Genomic DNA, 19,065 nt, shown 5'->3' on the forward strand with positions numbered 1-19,065 from the left:
ATAAAGAATTTAAAGCGCCAAAATCGCTGTTTTTTGGTCACCTTAGCTCTAAAAAAGATTCTGAGGGGCCAAAATGCTCACTAGACCCCTAGAAAAATTCCTTGAGGGGTGTAGATTCCAAAATAGGGTCACTTTTGGGGGGGTTTCCACTGTTTTGGTCCCTCCGGGGCGTTGCAAACCCGACATGTCACTGAAAATCAATCCAGCAAAATCTGCGCTCCAAAATACAAAAGGCGCTCCTTCCCTACTGTGCCCTGCTGTGGGACCAAACATCAGTTTACGACAACATATGGGGTATTGCCGTAATCGGGAGAAATTGCTTTACAAATGTTGGGCGGCTTTTTCTCCTTTATTCCTTGTAAAAATGAAAAACTTCTATGTTTCCACAGAAAAATAGGTGATTTTCATCTTAACAGACTAATTCCACTAAATTCTGCAAATAAACTGTGGGGTCAAAATGCTAAGTATACCCCTAGAAAAATGCCTTGAGGGGTGTAGTTTCCAAAATGGGGTCACTTTTTGGGGGTTTCGACTGTTTAGGTACCACAAGACCTCCTCAAACCTGACATGGTGCCTAAAATATATTCCTAAAAAAAGGAGGCCCCAAAATCCACTAGATGCTCATTTGCTTCTGCGGCCTGTGTTTCAGTCCATTAGCACACTAGGGCCACATGTTGGATATTTTTAAAATCTGCAGAATCTGGGCAATAAATATTGAATTGCGTTTCTCTGGTAAAACATTCTGTGTTACAGATTTTTTTTTTTATTACAAATGAATTTCGGCAAAAAAAATGAAATTTGTAAATTTCACCTCTACTTTGCCTTAATTCCTGTGAAACGCCTAAAGGGTTAAAATACTTTCTGAATGTGGTTTTGAATACCTTGAGGGGTTCAGTTTTCAAAATGGGGTAATTTATGGGGACTTTCTAATATATAAGGCCCTCAAAGCCACTTCAGAACTGAACTGGTCTCTGAAAAAATGGCCTATTGACATTTTCTTGAAAATATGAGAAATTGCTGCTAAAGTTCTAAGCCTTGTAACGTCCTAGAAAAATAAAAGTACGTGAAAAAAAAATGATGCAAACATAAAGTAGACATATGGGGGATGTTAACTAGTAACTATTTTGTGTGGTATTACTATCTGTTTTACAAGCAAATACATTTAAATTTAGAAAAATGCTAATTTTTGCACATTTTTGCTAAAATTTGAAGTTTTCCATAAATAAATATTGAATTTATGGACCAAATTTTTTCACTAACAAAGTACAATATGTCACGAGAAAACAATCTCAGAATCGCTTGGATAGGTAAAAGCATTCCGGAGTTATTACCACATAAAGTGACATATGTCAGATTTGAAAAAAATCATCTGTGTCCACAAGGCCAAAACAGGCTGTGTCCTAAAGGGGTTAATTAGTTGAATATATAATAATATAATTTTGTCTTGAACGTTCGTTGCATTGATAGAAGAAACTGATGACCACGTGTTACTGACCCTTGACCTTATTTGTTGTGCTTCTCTTCTGATTATCACTTTTCCATTGTACAGGTGGCACAGACCAGAAATGAACTGACAATCTCTTTGGAACAAAACCGTTATGATGCGGCAGTACTGGCTCCCGTGTTCTGGATAGAGCTTGTCTTGCTCCAGTCATAATATCTAAGGTCAGTGCTGTTTACAGTGACATTCTTGTTGTTGTGTTTGAGATCTAAACAGTAACCTTTCTTGCAGCATATGTGGCCAGCGTGACATATCCGCTCTGTCAAAGTCAACCAACTGATTTTGGGCAGAAAAAAAATACATTCTGAAATATTTGTTTTTAAATCTGATTCTATTGTGCTCCCTAATAAGTGGTGCCATAGGTGATTGGCAGCCACTTATCCCTTAACTCCGCCTCCATAGAATTACTTTGCATGTGCGGCTTTGCCGGACAATTAGTGTAGATGGCCATCTTTAAGTGACAATTATTGAATGTTTCTGGTTGGCTTTAATATAGTTCCTCATTTTTCTAAAAATGGCAGGTTCTATAAGTAGCAATCCGATCAATAATATTACTGGAATAATAATAATTCTTATTGTTACTGAAATTGACTACTGTAGTAGCATCATTAGTTTAAAAAAAATAAAAAATTGTATTCGTTATTTGTGGAACAGTTTCCGTTAAAGAAGCACTCCCACAAAATGTTTTATTCTCTGGCCCGTTGGAAAGGCACATTATGGTGAAGGTAATTTTCTTACCGGTGGCTGTATTTGTGAGTTATCCACTCCCTTCTGGTCCTTAGCTGTGTCATGTGACCAGGAATATGACTCTCCAACTGCCACAGCGTCTCATGTCTGGACAGGAAGTCCGTTTCTCTATTCATTACTATCACAGCCTCGATGTGAGTCTCTCACAAGAATGAATGGAGAAACGGACTTCCTGTCCAGACATGAGACGCTGTGGCAGTTGGAGAGTCCTATTGCTGGTCACATGACACCGCAAGGACCAGAAGGGAGTGGATAACTCACAAATACAGCCACTGGGCTAGAGAATAATTTTTTTTGTAGGAGTGCTCATTTAAAGTGTAACTAAACGTTCAACAAACTTCTGACATGTCATAGTGACATGTCAGAAGATATGATTGGTGGGGGTCCGAGCACTGAGAACCCCACCAATCGCTAAAACGATGCGGCAGAAGTGCTCGTGTGATAGCTCAGCCGCTTCGTTTATGATTGGCCCGTATGAGCCCGTACTTCGATACATCGGCTTTCCGGAAAAAGCCGAATAGAAACTAAGCAGCTGAGAGCTCACACGAACGCTTCTGCTGCTTCATTTTAGCGATTGGTGGGGGTCTCGGTGCTCGGACCCCCACCAATAAAAACTTCTGACATGTCACTGTCATGTCAGAAGTTTGTTGAACGTTTAGTTACACTTTTAAGGGAGGGATTCTGTTAATTCTATTAGCAAATGGCTATTAAAGAGGACCTGGCAGCTCTCCTGACGTGTCAGTGTTAGTAAATACCTGCACATAATTCTGGAGCGTCGTTTCTTAAAACTTTGCATTGTGTCGTTCCTCTGTTTTGCTTTTGGGAATGTATTAATAAAATAATTTGGCAGCTGATTGTTTAGGGTATGTTCACACGCTTAGCAAAAAACGTCTCAAAATACGGAGCTGTTTTCAAGGGAAAACAGCTCCTGTTTTTCAGAAGTTTTTTGAGCAACTTGCGATTTTCGCAGCGTCTTTTACGGCCGTTTTTGGAGCTGTTTTCAAAAACGTCCCAAGAAGTACGTCCCAACCTTTTCCAAAACGGCCACGTAAAGACAGAACGTTTTTCTCATTGAAATCAATGGGCAGATGTTTGGAGGCGTTCTGCTTCCGATTTTTCGGCCGTTTACGGCCCAAAAAACAGCCGAAAATAGGCCGTGTGAACATACCCTTACCCTTCCCCTTGTTAAAGGCTATGCAAACCTTTTGAAAGTGACCTTTTTATTAAAAAATAAATTTATATGCATGCTTGATAAAGATCCCACTGAGACCGATTGAAACGTTGCTACTGGGGTGAATTAAACACCACTTTTTTCACATCATTGGAGAGCTGCCTCTATTTTTTGCCATTGTAATCCTTTTGACTCCTAGCCTGAGTCTGGGAGGACTGATTTGTGTTTGGCGAAAGATACAGCTTTGTCTGTATACACAAAAAGTAAAAAATATTTTTAATAAAAATTTATTTGAAAGTTGCACCAAACAGACTGACTGTAAAAATGCCAAGGGTTTACATAGCCTTTAGAAAGGGGAGTGTAATTGAGATTAACACTGTGCCTAGTTGTCAATGTATTGCCACATTTCTAGGAAGAATAATGGAGGAATGGCACAATATTTATGAACATTGCTGTCCCTCTGAAAGTATACAGAGAAGGTGATTACTGTCATGACCGGGGCAGCATATCCCATTGACCAGCCGGGAGGCTTCACAATGCAATAGTCTGGAGATAATTAGGAAGAGACTTTACAAACCTACAGTTTGGGAAACGCTGAACTACATGATAGCACTGATTGGCAGCCTTCTCTGTACACACACACTGATACAGGAATATGTCAATCAGCCTGTGTGGGCAGGGTTAGCTCACTGTCTCTTCCTTAGTCCTGTCAGGATTTACTCTGCATTTTACTCAGAAATCCTGCTACAAATCATATAAAACTATATATCACAGGGCTCCGCTTCTCTCCCTCTATCATATGCTGCTCTCAGATGGGGCAGCAGAATTCACCTGACTGGTTCCCTTTAAAACCTAACATTCTGGATACCTGTAGCATGCAAGCTGGAGACCTGCGAATGGATGGGAAAGGCATATGCCCAGAAAATGGCTACCGGCTGGGCTCTCCGTGTGGATGACGGTGGCTAAACTTCCTTTCCACTATCTCGGGGCCTGCTCACAGCTAGTGCTGAGGGGGTTTGCTCGAGTTAATGAGGATGTCAGTCTGTAAATCCCTTGACACTCCCCATGTCTGCTCCTGTCTAGATGGTGTTTTGGGGTGTCCTTGATGTTAGGTCTGTAAAGGAAGTCATGAGGTTTCTGCGGCAGTTAAACAGACTCGGCTTGCAGCAGACTTTACTTAGTTGCAAAATGTAACTTACGAGTCCACACAAAATGGAGGTGCAAGGTCCTGTGATAAAGTCAATCTACAACACCGTGAAGTGCTGTCTCTTTTCCCAATTCCTGGGTTACTTAACTTCACAGATTTTGTAGTCAAAGGCCCTTGTAATGTGATCTCTCTCCTTTCTTTCTTTTCCTCTGCGAACTGCTCTAGTCTGTCTTCAGGGGTTCAACTACCATGTGCTGGTCTACTGGCTCCAACTGCCACTCTGTGGGGGGAGGGCCCACTATATAGAAACTAAACTCCTCCCACTTTCTGGAAACTTCCAGGAAAATACCATTATTCATAACATCGTAAAATACATTTGCAACATATTGTCTCACAAGTAAGTGTTTTGGGGGACACCACATTCATCACATTGTTATTCTTGAGTACGATGTATAAACGTATGTAGCAATCTCTTATGTTCCCATTAGCAGCGGGTGAAGGTAGTCCGAATGTAGAGCACATAATTTTGTGTAAACGCTGCCGCCAGTCAGTCCTCAGGCTAGCGTAAACGCTGCCGCCAGTCAGTCCTCAGTCTAGCGTAAACGCTGCCGCCAGTGAGTCCGCAGTCTAGCGTAAACGCTGCCGCCGGTGAGTCCGCAGTCTGGCGTAAACGCTGCCGCCGGTGAGTCCGCGGTCTGGCGTAAACGCTGCCGCCGGTGAGTCCGCGGTCTGGCGTAAACGCTGCCGCCGGTGAGTCCGCGGTCTGGCGTAAACGCTGCCGCCGGTGAGTCCGCCGTCTGGCGTAAACGCTGCCGCCGGTGAGTCCGCCGTCTGGCGTAAACGCTGCCGCCGGTGAGTCCGCCGTCTGGCGTAAACGCTGCCTCCGGTGAGTCCGCCGTCTGGCGTAAACGCTGCCGCCGGTGAGTCCGCCGTCTGGCGTAAACGCTGCCGCCGGTGAGTCCGCAGTCTGGCGTAAACGCTGCCGCCGGTGAGTCCGCAGTCTGGCGTAAACGGTTAATGCTTTATTTTAAATGTAATAATGTTACTTTTTAATTTGGTGACCAAAAAAATATAATTTGGCTCCTACATTTTCAGATTTAGGAGCCAAAGGCACCCAAGTGATGATATTCTTTAGCCTGGAGTCCTGAATGTTGATGGTTTAGGGCTTTGCAGTTCAGTTTAAAATGCAAATGTTGGCACCCAGTGCTACTTGTCCATGTTTCCACCCACATGTATACTGTTTGTTTTGGCATGCTATATTTGGTTGAGGACCCATTTTTGATTGTTAGACTGTTTTAGTCTAATTTATAATTCACTGGGCCTATACTATATGCACTTCTCTTGCATATGTTCACCGAGGTATAATTACGTGGTCAATACACTCAAGGACACAAGCAGAAGCATAGTTTCCACTCTGCGGATTCTACACTTCTGTTTCCCAATGTATTTACATCAAGCAGTAGCAATAAATCTTTAGAAAATGTCTCTGTCCTTGACTTCACCTTGCAATACATTGCAACATTGAAACGTTTAATACAAAGTAAGCCAAATTGAATAGCCGAAGAAGCATCTGTACAATAGATTTTGGGTGAGCTGCTCCTGGACCCCGGTACCAAATATGTTATCGACTTGCATCATTACCGGTTTTCTTTTACTTATTCTATTGTGGCAAACAAAGACTCACATTCTAGTGTAGTGTGTATTATATTTCTGTGTGTGTTCAGAGAAAGGATTGGATATTTCAGAGCTCGATCCCCTGTGTGTTTATCTTTGCCGATGAAATCTGTCTTCTCCCCAGTGGGAGATGTTGTGAAACCATGCCAACTGCCTAGCACTGTCTGCAGGATCTTATACGAGCTTGTATATGTGTGTGTGGAGATAGATAGATAGATAGAGATATATATATATCTATCCATCTATCTATCTATCTATCTATCTATGTGTATGTATGTATGTTTATGGCTTGTCCTTGGGATCGATAATCAATGTGTGGTCAGTGGAGGTCCGAACACCTGCTGGAGGGCCGCGGCCCCTTCTGCGTTTTTCCAGACACGGTGCTTCACCTGTGTTCGGGGCTGCAGCTTGTCCCCAGTCAAGTGAGATCAGGATAGACAATCAATGCGTATTCTTGGAAAACTCTTTTAACATCTAATCTGAAGCCATTTTTATTTATAAATAATATTAACCAAGTAGCAATGTACGAATTCCAGAAATGAAAATGTTACATGCCAGTCTGATGTGAATGCAACTTTGCAATACCTGCAATGTAAACTATCAAAAATAAAAATCAGAGTATAACTATATAATATAAAAATCGCCTTTTTTTTTGCAATGAAAAATCCTATAAGGGAAAAATGAAAAAACGATACTAAATTGGTATCACCCGTATTCTAAAATTATCACATTTATCACGCATGGTGAACACTATAAAAAAAATAAGGAAAAACCATGCCAGAATTGCTGGTTTTGTTCATCCCGCCTACTAAAAACACAGTAAAAAGTGACCAAAAAATAGTATGTACCCCAAAATGTTAGCAATGAAAACCACAGGTCGTCCGGCCAAAAAACAAGCCCTCATAAAGTTCCGCTGATGTTATGGGTCTTTGTATACATTGAGAGAAAAAAACTCATATTTTTTTTTGTATTGTTTTTTATTTTATTTTTTTGTGTACTGACCCAAAGAATAAAGTTAACATGTTATTTATACTGCACGGTGATAGCTGTAAATACAACTTGTACTCCCTTCCAAGAAAAAAATTGATACGTTACATTACTTTAAATGTGCCTCAAAACGGTACCATTAAAAAAATACAACTTGTCCTCCAAAAAACAAGTCCTCATGTGGCTACGTCGACCGAAATATAAAAAAGTTATGGTTTCTGGAATGTGTTTCAGGTCTTTGCACACGATACATCTGCTCCGTATGCAGCAGGGGTCTCAAGCACGTGGCACCTGGGGCTGTCACCTGCGGCCCGCGGGACACAAAGCCGCCAGTATAGGTTCTGCTCCGGGACTCTGTAGAATTCCCTGACATGGCTGTCCATATATGGACAGTGTTGTCAGGGTTTTCCCCAGAGCGGAGTCCCGAACAGAGCGCTAGTATAGACTCTGCTCCGGGATTCTGGAATCTTCTGACATGGCTGTCCATATATGGACAGTGATGTCAGGGGCTTCCCCAGAACAGGAGTCCCAGTGATGTCTGGAGATGTCTCACAGCTGGAGTCCCAAGAAGAGCCTACTAGCGCTTTGCCCGGGACTCCAGCTCTGAGGTTGCCTCTGACATCCATGTCCATATATGGACAGCAATGTCATAAGCAGAGCTGGAATCCCAGGCAGAGTGCTAGAAGCAGCTGCTCCGAGTCTCCAGCTCTTGGCAAGCCCCTGACATCGCTGTCCATATATGGACACTGATGCCCGTAGCTTCCCAAGAGTTTCGGCACAGAGCCTATACTAGTGCTCCTCTCTGGGACACCGACTCTGGAGTTGCCCCTGATATGACATTCCGGTCCAGGAGGATCCCCTGACGTCACTGTGTATGGAGAGTGACGTCAGGGGCTCCAACAGCAGAGGAATCCCCAACCAAAGCGTCGGCAATTCTCTGGCTGGGGATTCCACTCCTAGAGGGAGCCCCAATGGAGCTATCTACTTGGGGGGGGGGGTGGCAGCCTCTGCAGAGGGCACTGTGGCAGCATCTACGGTGGCCACTGTGGCAGCATCTACGGTGGCCACTGTGGCAGCATCTACGGTGGCCACTGTGGCAGCATCTACGGAGGCCAATGTGGCAGTATCTACGGAGGGCACTGTGGCAGCATATACAAGTGGGTGTGTGGCTGTATCTACAGAGGACACTGGCATTATTTAGGGGTGTGTTGCATTATCTACAGAGGGCACTGTGGCATTATCTAAAAAGTTGCTGTCCAATCTTGACGTGTCTCTGCCAAACGCTGCCAACTGAGCCTCCGGACTGCATTTAGCGACACTTAAACTGGAAAACTGGATTGTTGAAATAAGCACGTGCAGAATTCTCTCAAATTTTAAACCTAGCGGTATTATTATAGTAATGTAGTATTATTAGTATAGTAGTTTAGTATTGTTATAGTAGTTCAAATAACTAATTGATTAACAATAATTTTGTATTGTATCAAATTTGAAAGTATTGCGGCCCGTCAACTTCCCATTTTTTCTTTGTCGTCCACTTACCCGGCCGAGTTTGAGACCCCTGGTATACAGGATACAGGGCAGCTGTATCTCAAAAAGGAATTTTTTTTAATAGACAGTATTTTGAAAGTTGCACCATACACACTGACCTTTTTTTTTAATTAAAAAAACCCCAAAACATTTCAAAGGTGTACATAGCCTTTCATAACTAAAAGTTTACTAACGTAATCTTATCAGTGTTTATATCTTTCCCTTTAGCTGCTGGAATGGCCAAGAATAGCATGCAGTTCCGGAAATGTTACATTTCCCATAATTGCCATGCGGACTGGTCAAAAGACAGCTTGTGCTTGCAGTCCATTAACATAGAACAGGCCACAGTGAATGGCAGTCTGCTGACGGGTGTGTAGGATGAATTCAGGAAATTTTTAATTTTGCTCTAACCTGCAGGGTATTTTTCTGTAATGCCTTCTTGGCCAAAGGCATTGATTTCTCTTAGGTAATCCTTACAACGGCTTTATAGATAGTGTCACCTTTTGTATTGGTAAATCTGAAATGACTCTTCTGCATCTGATTAAACAATTCTGTGTCTGTGAAATATGACGTTTAGGGGTAAAATTCTCATTATGACTAATGTAGCATTCATTGAGAATTATTATATTATTTTTTTTCTACCTCCGTAACAAAATGTAGTAGTCCTTCTCAATTAGAGTATCATCGAAAAGTTTATTAATTTCAGTAATTCAATTTAAAAACTGAAACTCCTCCTATTATATAGATTCATTACACACACTGATCTATTTCCATCATTTTCTTTTAATGTTGATGATTATGGTAACCGTTAATGAAAACCCAAAATTTTGTGTCTCAGAAAATTAGAATATTATATAAGCCCAATTTCAAAAATAGTTTTTTATACTGAAATGTTGGTCTACTGAAAAGTATGTACAGTATATGCCCTCAATACTTGGTCGGGGCTTCTTTTGCATGAATTACTGCATCAATGCGGCGTGGCATGGGGGCGATCAGCCTGTGGCACTGCTGAGGTGTTAGCCTCCATGCCACGCCACATTGATATCAGCCTGTGGCACTTCTGAGGTGTTATGGAAGCCCAGGTTGCTTTGATAGCAGCCTTCAGCTCGTCTGCATTGTTGGGTCTGGTGTCTCATCTTCCTCTTTACAATACCCCATAGATTCTCTATGGGGTTTAGGTCAGGTATGCCTCAGCAGTGCCACAGGCTGATCGCCTCCATGCCACACCACATTGATGCCGTAATTCATGCAAAAGGAGCCCCGACCAAGTATTGAGGGCATATACTGTACATACTTTTCAGTAGGCCAACATTTCGGTATAAAAAACTATTTTGGAAATTTGGCTTATTTAATATTCTAATTTTCTGAGACACTAGATTTTGTGTTTTCATTAACTGTTAGCCATAATCATCAACATAAGAAAAAAAATGCTGGAAATAGATCACTCTGTGTGTAATGAATATATATAATAGGAGTTTCACTTTTTGAATTGAATTACTAATATAAATTAACTTTTTGATATTCTAATTCATTGAGAAGGACTAGTATATTGTTTTTTCTTAAGATTAGTAGGTGCGTTGTTTGGTTCAGCATTCGCTTATCTACCCAGCAATAGGAGGCTGGAGGATTATATATGGTGTGTTAACATTATAATAATAATTGGAATATCAGATAGGAAGGATAGGTAATCGCATTACTGTTGGGTATGAACTTTCTGTCGTTCAGCCGAATGTGTAATGTAATTCTAAGCATGGAATCTTACATTTAATTTACATCCACTTCTGGAATGACTGTCTATGCCAGAAAAAAAGAAAAGCTTGAGGGCACATTATAAAGACTGAATGCATAAAACATTCCCATCTGTGACCCTATGTAGACTAGAAAACAGAACTTATTGCTCTCCAAATCCTTACAAAAACATCACCGTTGTATATATACAGTACATTTGGAAAGTCTTCAGACCCTCTACATTTTTTCATATTTTGTTATGTTGAGGCCTTGTTCCTCCATCATTCTGCACTCAATACCCCATAATGACAAAGTGAAAACTGAATGTTAGTAATCTTTTCTAATTTATTGAAAAGGAAAAACTAAAATGTTTCATTGACATAAGTATTCAGACCCTTTCCTCAGTACATAGTTGAAGCACCTTTTGGATACGATAATAGCCTCCAGTTTTCTTTGGTATGATGCCACAAGGTTTCGCACCTGGATTTGTGGACTTTTTGCCATTCTTCTCTGCGCATCCTCTCAATCTCTGTCAGATTTAATGGGGCCCGTTGGTGGACAGCCATTTTCAGGTCTCTCCAGAGATGTTCTATGGGGTTCAAGTCAGGGCTCTGGGTGGCCACTCAAGGACCTTCACAGAGTTGTCCCTAAGCCACTCCTGTGTAGTCTTAGCTGTGTGCTTAGGGTAATTGTCTTGTTGGAAGGCGAATATCCGGCCCAGTCTGAGGTCCAGAGCACTCTAAATCAGTTTTTTATTAAGAGTATCTCTGTAATTTGCTCCATTTATCTTTCCGTCAACCCTGACCAGACTCCCTGTCCCAGCATCTGAAAAACACCCCCACAGCATGATGCTGCCACCACCATGCTTCACTGCAGGGATGGTATTGGGCAGGTGATGAGCAGTGCCTGGTTTCCTCCAGATGTGATGCTTAGAAAAGAGGCCAAAAAGCTTAATCTTGGTTTCATCAGGCCAGAGAATCTTGTTTCTCACAGTTTGCGAGTCCTTTAGGTGCTTTTTTGCAAACTCCCAGGTGAGATTTCATGTGTCTTTTACTGAAGAGAGGCTTCTTTCTGGCCACTCTGCCATAAAGCTCAGATTGGTGGAGTGCTGCAGTAATGGTTGACCTTCTGGAAGTTTCTCCCATGGTTGTTTCAAACTCCTTCCATTTTAGAATTATGGAGGCCACTGTGCTCTTGTGAACTTTCAGTCCAGCAGACAGTTTTTTGTACCCTTCAGATCTGTGCCTCCACACAATCCTGTCTCTGAGCTCTATATGCAGTTCTTTCCTCCTCATGGCTTGGTTTTTGCTCTGATATGCATTGTCAGCTGTGAGACCTTTTATATAGACAGGTGTGTGTTTTTCCAATCACATGAATTTACCACAGGTGGACTCCAATCAAGGTGTAGAAACATTTCAAAGATGATCTAGAGAAATGGGAGGCCCCCAGAGCTAAATTTTAAGTGTCTTGGCAAACGGTCTGAATACTTATGTCCGTGCGAAAATTTTGTTTTTAATAAATTTGCCAAAATGTCTAAAATTCGGTTTTCACGTGATATAACACAGTGGACCAACTCCAGCAGATGACATGGCTCCCCAAACCATCACGGACTGTGGAAACTTCACACTGGACCACAAGCAACTTGGATTGAGTGCCCCTCCACTCTTCCTCCAGACTCTGGGATCTTGATTTCCAAATGAAATGCAAAGTTTACTTTCATCTGAAAACAGGACTTTGGACCACTGAGCAACAGTATTGGTCCACTGTGTTATATCCAGTCCAGAGTCAATGCAACCGTCAACCAGGAAAGTATAGAGCACTTCATGCTTCCCTCTGCTGACAAGCTTTACGGAGATGCTGATTTCATTTTTCAGCAGAACTTGGCACCTGCCCACACTGCCAAAGGTACCAATACCTGGTTTAATAACCACAGTATCACTGCGCTTGATTGGCCAGCAAACTCACCTGATGTAAACCCCCTAGAGAATCTATGGGTTATTGTCAAGAGGAAGATGAGAGACCCGAGACCCAACAATGCAGACGAGCTGAAGGCCACTATCAAAGCAACCTAGGCTTCCATAACACCTCAGCAGTGCCACAGGCTGATCGCCTCCATGCCACGCCGCATTGATAACATCTCAGCAGTGCCACAGGCTGATCGCCTCCATGCCACGCCGCATTGATGCCGTAATTCATGCAAAAGGAGCCCCGACCAAGTATTGAGTGCATATACTGTAAATACTTTTCAGTAGGCCAACATTTCGGTGTTTAAAATCATTTTTGAAATTGGGCTTATATAATAGACACTAAGTATTGGGTTTTCATTAACGGTTTGCCATAATCATCAACGTTAAAAGAAAAAAAATCCTGGAAATAGATCACACTGTGTGTAATGAATCTATATAATTTAGGAGTTTCACTTTTTGAATGGAATTACTGAAATAAATTAACTTTTTGATCGAATTCCGTGAGAAGAACGTGTGTGTGTGTGTGTGTGTGTGTAAATATATATATATATATAACACAAGAAAATGGCGACCGCATATTGCGAACACCAATGCCACGTAAGCCACTAGATAGAAATAAACACGCAGTACTGCTAAATCTACTTAGAATAGGGAGGTTCTTAGCGCACTTTCTGATCAAATTGTGTGAGACCACCTGCCACGACAAGGCGAGCTCTGAGGTGGGAACTATATATATATATATATATATATATATATATATTATATACAGTGTTCCAAATTATCATGCACATTGGATTTAAGTGTCCTAAACCTTTAATTATTAGTTTTTCAATTAAACTCATGGATGGTATTGTGTCTTAGGGCTCTTTGGATCATTGTAATCAATCTCAGACACCTGTGATAATTAGTTTGCCAGGTGTGCCCAATCAAAGGAAAACTACTTAAAGAGGCTCTGTCACCAGATTTTGCAACCCCTATCTGCTATTGCAGCAGATAGGCGCTGCAATGTAGATTACAGTAACGTTTTTATTTTAAAAAAACGAGCATTTTTGGCCAAGTTATGACCATTTTTGTAGTTATGCAAATGAGGCTTGCAAAAGTCCAAGTGGGTGTGTTTAAAAGTAAAAGTCCAAGTGGGCGTGTATTAGGTGCGTACATCGGGGCGTTTTTAATACTTTTACTAGCTGGGTGCTCTGAAGAGAAGTAACATCCTCTTCTCTTCAGAACGCCCAGCTTCTGACAGTGCAGATCTGTGACGTCACTCACAGGTCCTGCATCGTGACGGCCACATCGGCACCAGAGGCTACAGTTGATTCTGCAGCAGCATCAGCGTTTGCAGGTAAGATCGACTTACCTGCAAACGCTAATGCTGCTGCAGAATCAACTGTAGCCTCTGGTGCCGATGTGGCCGTCACGATGCAGGACCTGTGAGTGACGTCACAGATCTGCACTGTCAGAAGCTGGGCGTTCTGAAGAGAAGAGGATGTTACTTCTCTTCAGAGCACCCAGCTAGTAAAAGTATTAAAAACGCCCCGATGTACGCACCTAATACACGCCCACTTGGACTTTTACTTTTAAACACACCCACTTGGACTTTTGCAAGCCTCATTTGCATAACTACAAAAATGGTCATAACTTGGCCAAAAATGCTCGTTTTTTAAAAATAAAAACGTTACTGTAATCTACATTGCAGCGCCTATCTGCTGCAATAGCAGATAGGGGTTGCAAAATCTGGTGACAGAGCCTCTTTAAGAAGGACGTTCCACATTATAAAGCAGGCCACAGGTTTCAAGCAATATGGGAAAGAAAAAGGATCTCTCTGCTGCTGAAAAGCGTGAAATAGTGCAATACCTTGGACAAGGTATGAAAACATTGGATATTTCAAGAAAACGTAAGCGTGATCATCGTACTGTGAAAAGATTTGTGGCTGATTCAGAGCACAGACTGGTTCGTTCAGATAAAGGCATAATGAGGAAGGTTTCTGGCAGACTAGTTAATAGGATTAGGAGAGCAGCTGCTAAAATGCCATTGCAAAGCAGTAAACAGGTATTTGAAGCCGCTGGTGCCTCTGGAATCCCGCGAACCTCAAGGTGTAGGATCCTCCAGAGGTTTGCAAGTGTGCATAAAGCTATTATTCGGCCACCCCTAAACAATGCACACAAGCAGAAACGGTTGCAGTGGGCTCAGAGATAAATGAAGACTAATTTTCAAAGCGTGTGGTTTACTGATGAGTGCCGTGCAACCCTGGATGGTCCTGATGGATGGAGTAGTGGATGGTTGGTGAATGGCCACCATGTCCCAACAAGGCTGCGACGTCAGCAAGGAGGTGGCGGAGACATGTTTTGGGCTGGAATCATGGGGAGAGAGCTGGTAGGCCCCTTTAGGGTCCCTGACGGTGTGAAAATGACCTCTGCAAAGTACGTAGAGTTTGACTGACCACTTTCTTCCGTGGTACAAAAAGAAGAACCGTGCCTTCCGTAGCAAAATTATCTTCATGCATGACAATACACCATCTCATGCTGCAAAGAATACCTCTGTGTCATTGGCTGCTATGGGCATAAAAGGAGACAAACTCATGGTGTGGCCCCCATGTTCCCCTGACCTCAACCCTATTGAGAACATTTGGAGCATTCTCAAGCAAAATATCTATGAGGGTGGGAGGCAGTTCACATCAAAACAGAAGCTCTGGGAGGTTATTCTGACATCCTGCAAAGATATTCAAGCAGAAACTGTCCAAATACTCACAAATTCAATGGATGCAAGAATTGTGAAGGTGATATCAGAGAAGGGGTCCTATGTTAACATGTAACTTGGCCTGTTAAGCTTTTTTTGATTGAAAGAGCTTTTGATTTCTGTAAATATGATCTCCTGATGCTGCAAATTCAACAAATTACCATTTTAGTTCTCTTTACAACCTTTAAAATGTTTTGATCTCTGTTGTACATAATAATTTGAAACCGTTCATTTTGAGTTTTTTACTTTTAAAAAAAAAATCTTATCATTAGGAGATTTGTTCAATAAAATTTGCATTATACTCCAACGGTTGATGGCTCGAAGATTATACTGACGGTCATTTGCATCGACTATTTAGGAAAATCAGTGAAAAATAACATTTGCAAAATAATTTGGAACGCTGTGTGTGTGTGTGTATATTAGGAATGCACGGTGCATCGAAACTTCGATACTGTTTCGATACTGTGCATCCCCAAACGGTTCGATACCGCTATTTCCTGTATTTCGATACTTAGCTGCGCAGCCGCACAGCTCAGTATAGTAATACATGAATGTGTGAGAGCGGGGCTGCGGCTGTGTAATACAGCCAGTGCCCCGCTCCTGAGTCCTGACATATGCGCGCGGGGTCAGGATGATGTGATGAGACCAGTGCTGCACTAATCATCTGCGGCACTGAAGACAGAACATGGCGGGCGCACTACAAAACACACCCATGTTGTGTCGTCAGTGCCCGAACCGCCGCTCGTTAGTGCAGCGCCGGCCGCATCCCCTCATGCTGACCGCGCGCGCACTTCCTGTCAGGAGCGGGGCAATGACTGTATTACACAGCCGCAGCCCCGCTCTATAACGGCGGAGATCAGAGAAACCTCTCATCTCCGCCGCTATTCCCCTGAATGCTGCGATCACAGCTGACTGCAGCATTCAGGAGGAAATGAGAAGGGGGATGCCCCTGGATCGCGTCACAGGGAATTCCTGTGACGCGATCGAGGGACATACCATATATGGGCTGACAGTCCAGTGTCTATTGACGGACCCCAGGCCTGTCTTACCATATTTCTTGTTGTTAGGGCATACTGAGGTATGTCCTAACAACTGCCTTTGTGCTATCCGTCCACAGGCTAATGTACTGGCACATATCTGATATATGTCAGTACATTAAAGTTTAAAAATAAAGTAAAAACAAAGTAATGTTAAATTTAAAAAAAATACACATACACCTTTTTTACAATAAACATTAAAATAAGTCTCAATACATAAAATATACACATTCAGTATTGGCGCGGCCGTAATAACCTTCACAACAATTTTTTTGCATCATTTATGATGTGTACGCTGTCAAAAAATTAAATAAACACTGCTTTCTTTCACTTATTAACCCCTTCCCGACATTTGCCGTACATGTACGTCATGGAAAGCATTGACTTCCCGCATCTTGCCGTACATGTACGCCGAATGTTTGGGACCGGCTCAGAAGCTGAGCCGGTGCCATCATCACCGGATCTCAGCTGTATCTTACAGCTGACATCCGGCTGTAACGGCGGGGACCGAAATTAGCTTCGATCCCCGCCATTAACCCCTTAAGTGCAGCGCTCAAACGCGATCGCTGCACTTAAGGTGTTTGCAGCTCATCGGAACCCCAGTAATGAAATTGCCGGGGTTCCGGTGGCTGCAATGGCAACCGGAGGCCTAATACTGGCCTCCCGGTCTGCCTAGCACCGAAGCCGGTCAAGATCCGCCCGGCGGCGGAGCCTGATCGGCTTCCGTAGCTGCCGGCAAGATGGCGCCGGGTCAGGAGCTGATCCGGCGTCATCAGCGGTGGAAGTCAGCTGTACTGTACAGCTGACATCCACCTGTAACGGCAGGAACCGGAGCTAGCTCCGATCCCTGCCATTAACCCCTTCGATGCAGCAATCGAAAGCGATTGCTGCATCGTAGCGGTTACTAGCAGATCGCCAGCCCTGACAGGCAATCAGGACTGGCGACTGCTGTTATGGCAACAGGAGACACAATGGTCTCCTGCTCTGCCATTACGGAAGCCGATTTAGGCCCCGCCGGGAGGCGAAGCCTAATCGGCTTGCTGTCAGTGAATGACTGACAGATCTAATACATTGCACTACATAGGTAGTGCAATGTATTAGAAAAAAAAAAAATCTGACCGTTGGTCCTTCAAGTCCCCTAGTGGGACTTGGGAAAAAGTGTAAAAAAAAGTGTAAAAAAAAAGTGCAAATAATAAAAGTTTGAAAACCATAAAAGTTTCAAGTAATCAAATAAAACACAATCCCCCTTTTACTCTTATCAAGTCCTTTACTATTGAAAAATAATAATAAACCATATGTATTTGGTATAGCCACGACCGTAACGACCGGAGGTATCAAAATATTATATTATTTATTGCACACGGTGAACAGCGTAAAAAAAAACTTAAAAACCGTTACCAGAGTTTCTGTTTTTTAGTCACTTTGCCCTACAAATGTTAGAATAAAAAGTGATCAAAAAGTCGCACGTATCCAAAAATGGTACCTATAAAAACTATAGCTTGTCCCGCAAAAAACAAGCCCTCATACACCTCCGTCGACAAAAATATTAAAAAGTTATGGTTCTCACAACTTGGCGACAGAAAAAATACATTCTTTTTACAAAAGTAATTTTATTGTGCAAAAAGTTGTAAAACATAAAAAAGTGCTATAAATTAGGTATCGCCGGAACCGTACTGACCCGCAGAATAAAGTTAACATGTAATTTATAATGCGTGGTGAACGCTGTATAAAAAAAAACGAAAAAAGCTGTGCCAGAATTGCATTTTTTTGTTTACCTGGCATCCCAAAAAATAGGATAAAAGGTGATCAAAAAGTCGCATGTACCCCAAAATGGTACCAATAATAACTACAGCTCGTCCCGCAACAAACCAGCCCTCATACCGTTACGTCTATGAAAAATAAAATTAGTTATGGCTCCAATAAGTCAGGAAATAAAAAAATATGCAGTTGTGCCCGAGGGGAACATTTCTTCTGTTTGAAGAGGCGATTTATCAAGGACCTAAAATTAGGGAACCAGGAAAGGGAGGGCTCAAACATATCCGCTGGAAGCGACGGTGCCCGTATTATACCAGGACAACACTTCCTAGCAAAATACCCCAAACTACAAAGGCGGGGAGTGTGGATCAAAAGGGGGATAATAAAGGACGCCACATATCAGTGCGACACCGGCCTGTGCAGAAAGGATTGCTTCACAGCGTAACACACATCTATGGATTATTTTATTGTTTTTTTTTACCCCATTATTATACCACCTGACTATGCCCCTTATATACTCCGCCCGGCTTACATATGCCCTACATTATAAACGGAAACACCAGTAAGACTCCAAACAAAACTACTACCAAGCAAAATCCACGCTCCAAAAGCCAAATGGCATTTCCTCCCATCTGAACCCTACAGCGTGCCCAAACAGCAGTTTCCTTCCACATATATGGCACCGTCATACCCGGGAGAACCCTTTTAGCAATTTTTGGGGTTTGTGTCTCCAGTGGCATAAGCTGGGCACGACATATTTGCCACTGAATGGCATATCTAGGGAAAAATATAAATTTTTAATTTGCACCATCCACAGCGCATTCATTTATGGAAAAGACCTGTGGGGTGAAAATGCTCACTACACCCCTTAATAAATGCCTTGAGGGGTGCAGTTTCCATAATGGGGTCACTTCCCAGGGGTTTATTTTTATTATTTCACATCTGAGCCTCTGCAGTTGTGAACCAATACTTTGTAAATCGCCAAATTAGGCCTCAATTTTACATGGTACGCTTTCACTCCTGAGCCTGGTCGACTGTCCAGGCAAGAGATTAGGGCCACATGTAGGGTGTTTCTAAAACCAGGAAACCCA

The 19,065-nt window shown here is 42.5% G+C and overlaps 1 protein-coding gene across 4 annotated transcripts in view; it reads left to right on the forward strand.

Annotated features, from left to right (window-relative positions):
- The window catches only part of WDFY3 (WD repeat and FYVE domain containing 3), a 242,538-nt gene that overhangs the window by 42,986 nt on the left and 180,487 nt on the right, over positions 1-19,065 (forward strand). For all 4 annotated transcript variants that reach the window (XM_075861070.1, XM_075861080.1, XM_075861090.1 and 1 more), the window contains exon 2: positions 1,550-1,665. The gene's annotated coding sequence lies outside the window, so the exon portion shown is untranslated. The remainder of the gene's footprint in view (positions 1-1,549; positions 1,666-19,065) is intronic.

The sequence above is a fragment of the Rhinoderma darwinii genome, chromosome 1, assembly GCF_050947455.1.
Source record: "Rhinoderma darwinii isolate aRhiDar2 chromosome 1, aRhiDar2.hap1, whole genome shotgun sequence".
Taxonomy (NCBI): Eukaryota; Metazoa; Chordata; class Amphibia; order Anura; family Rhinodermatidae; genus Rhinoderma; species Rhinoderma darwinii.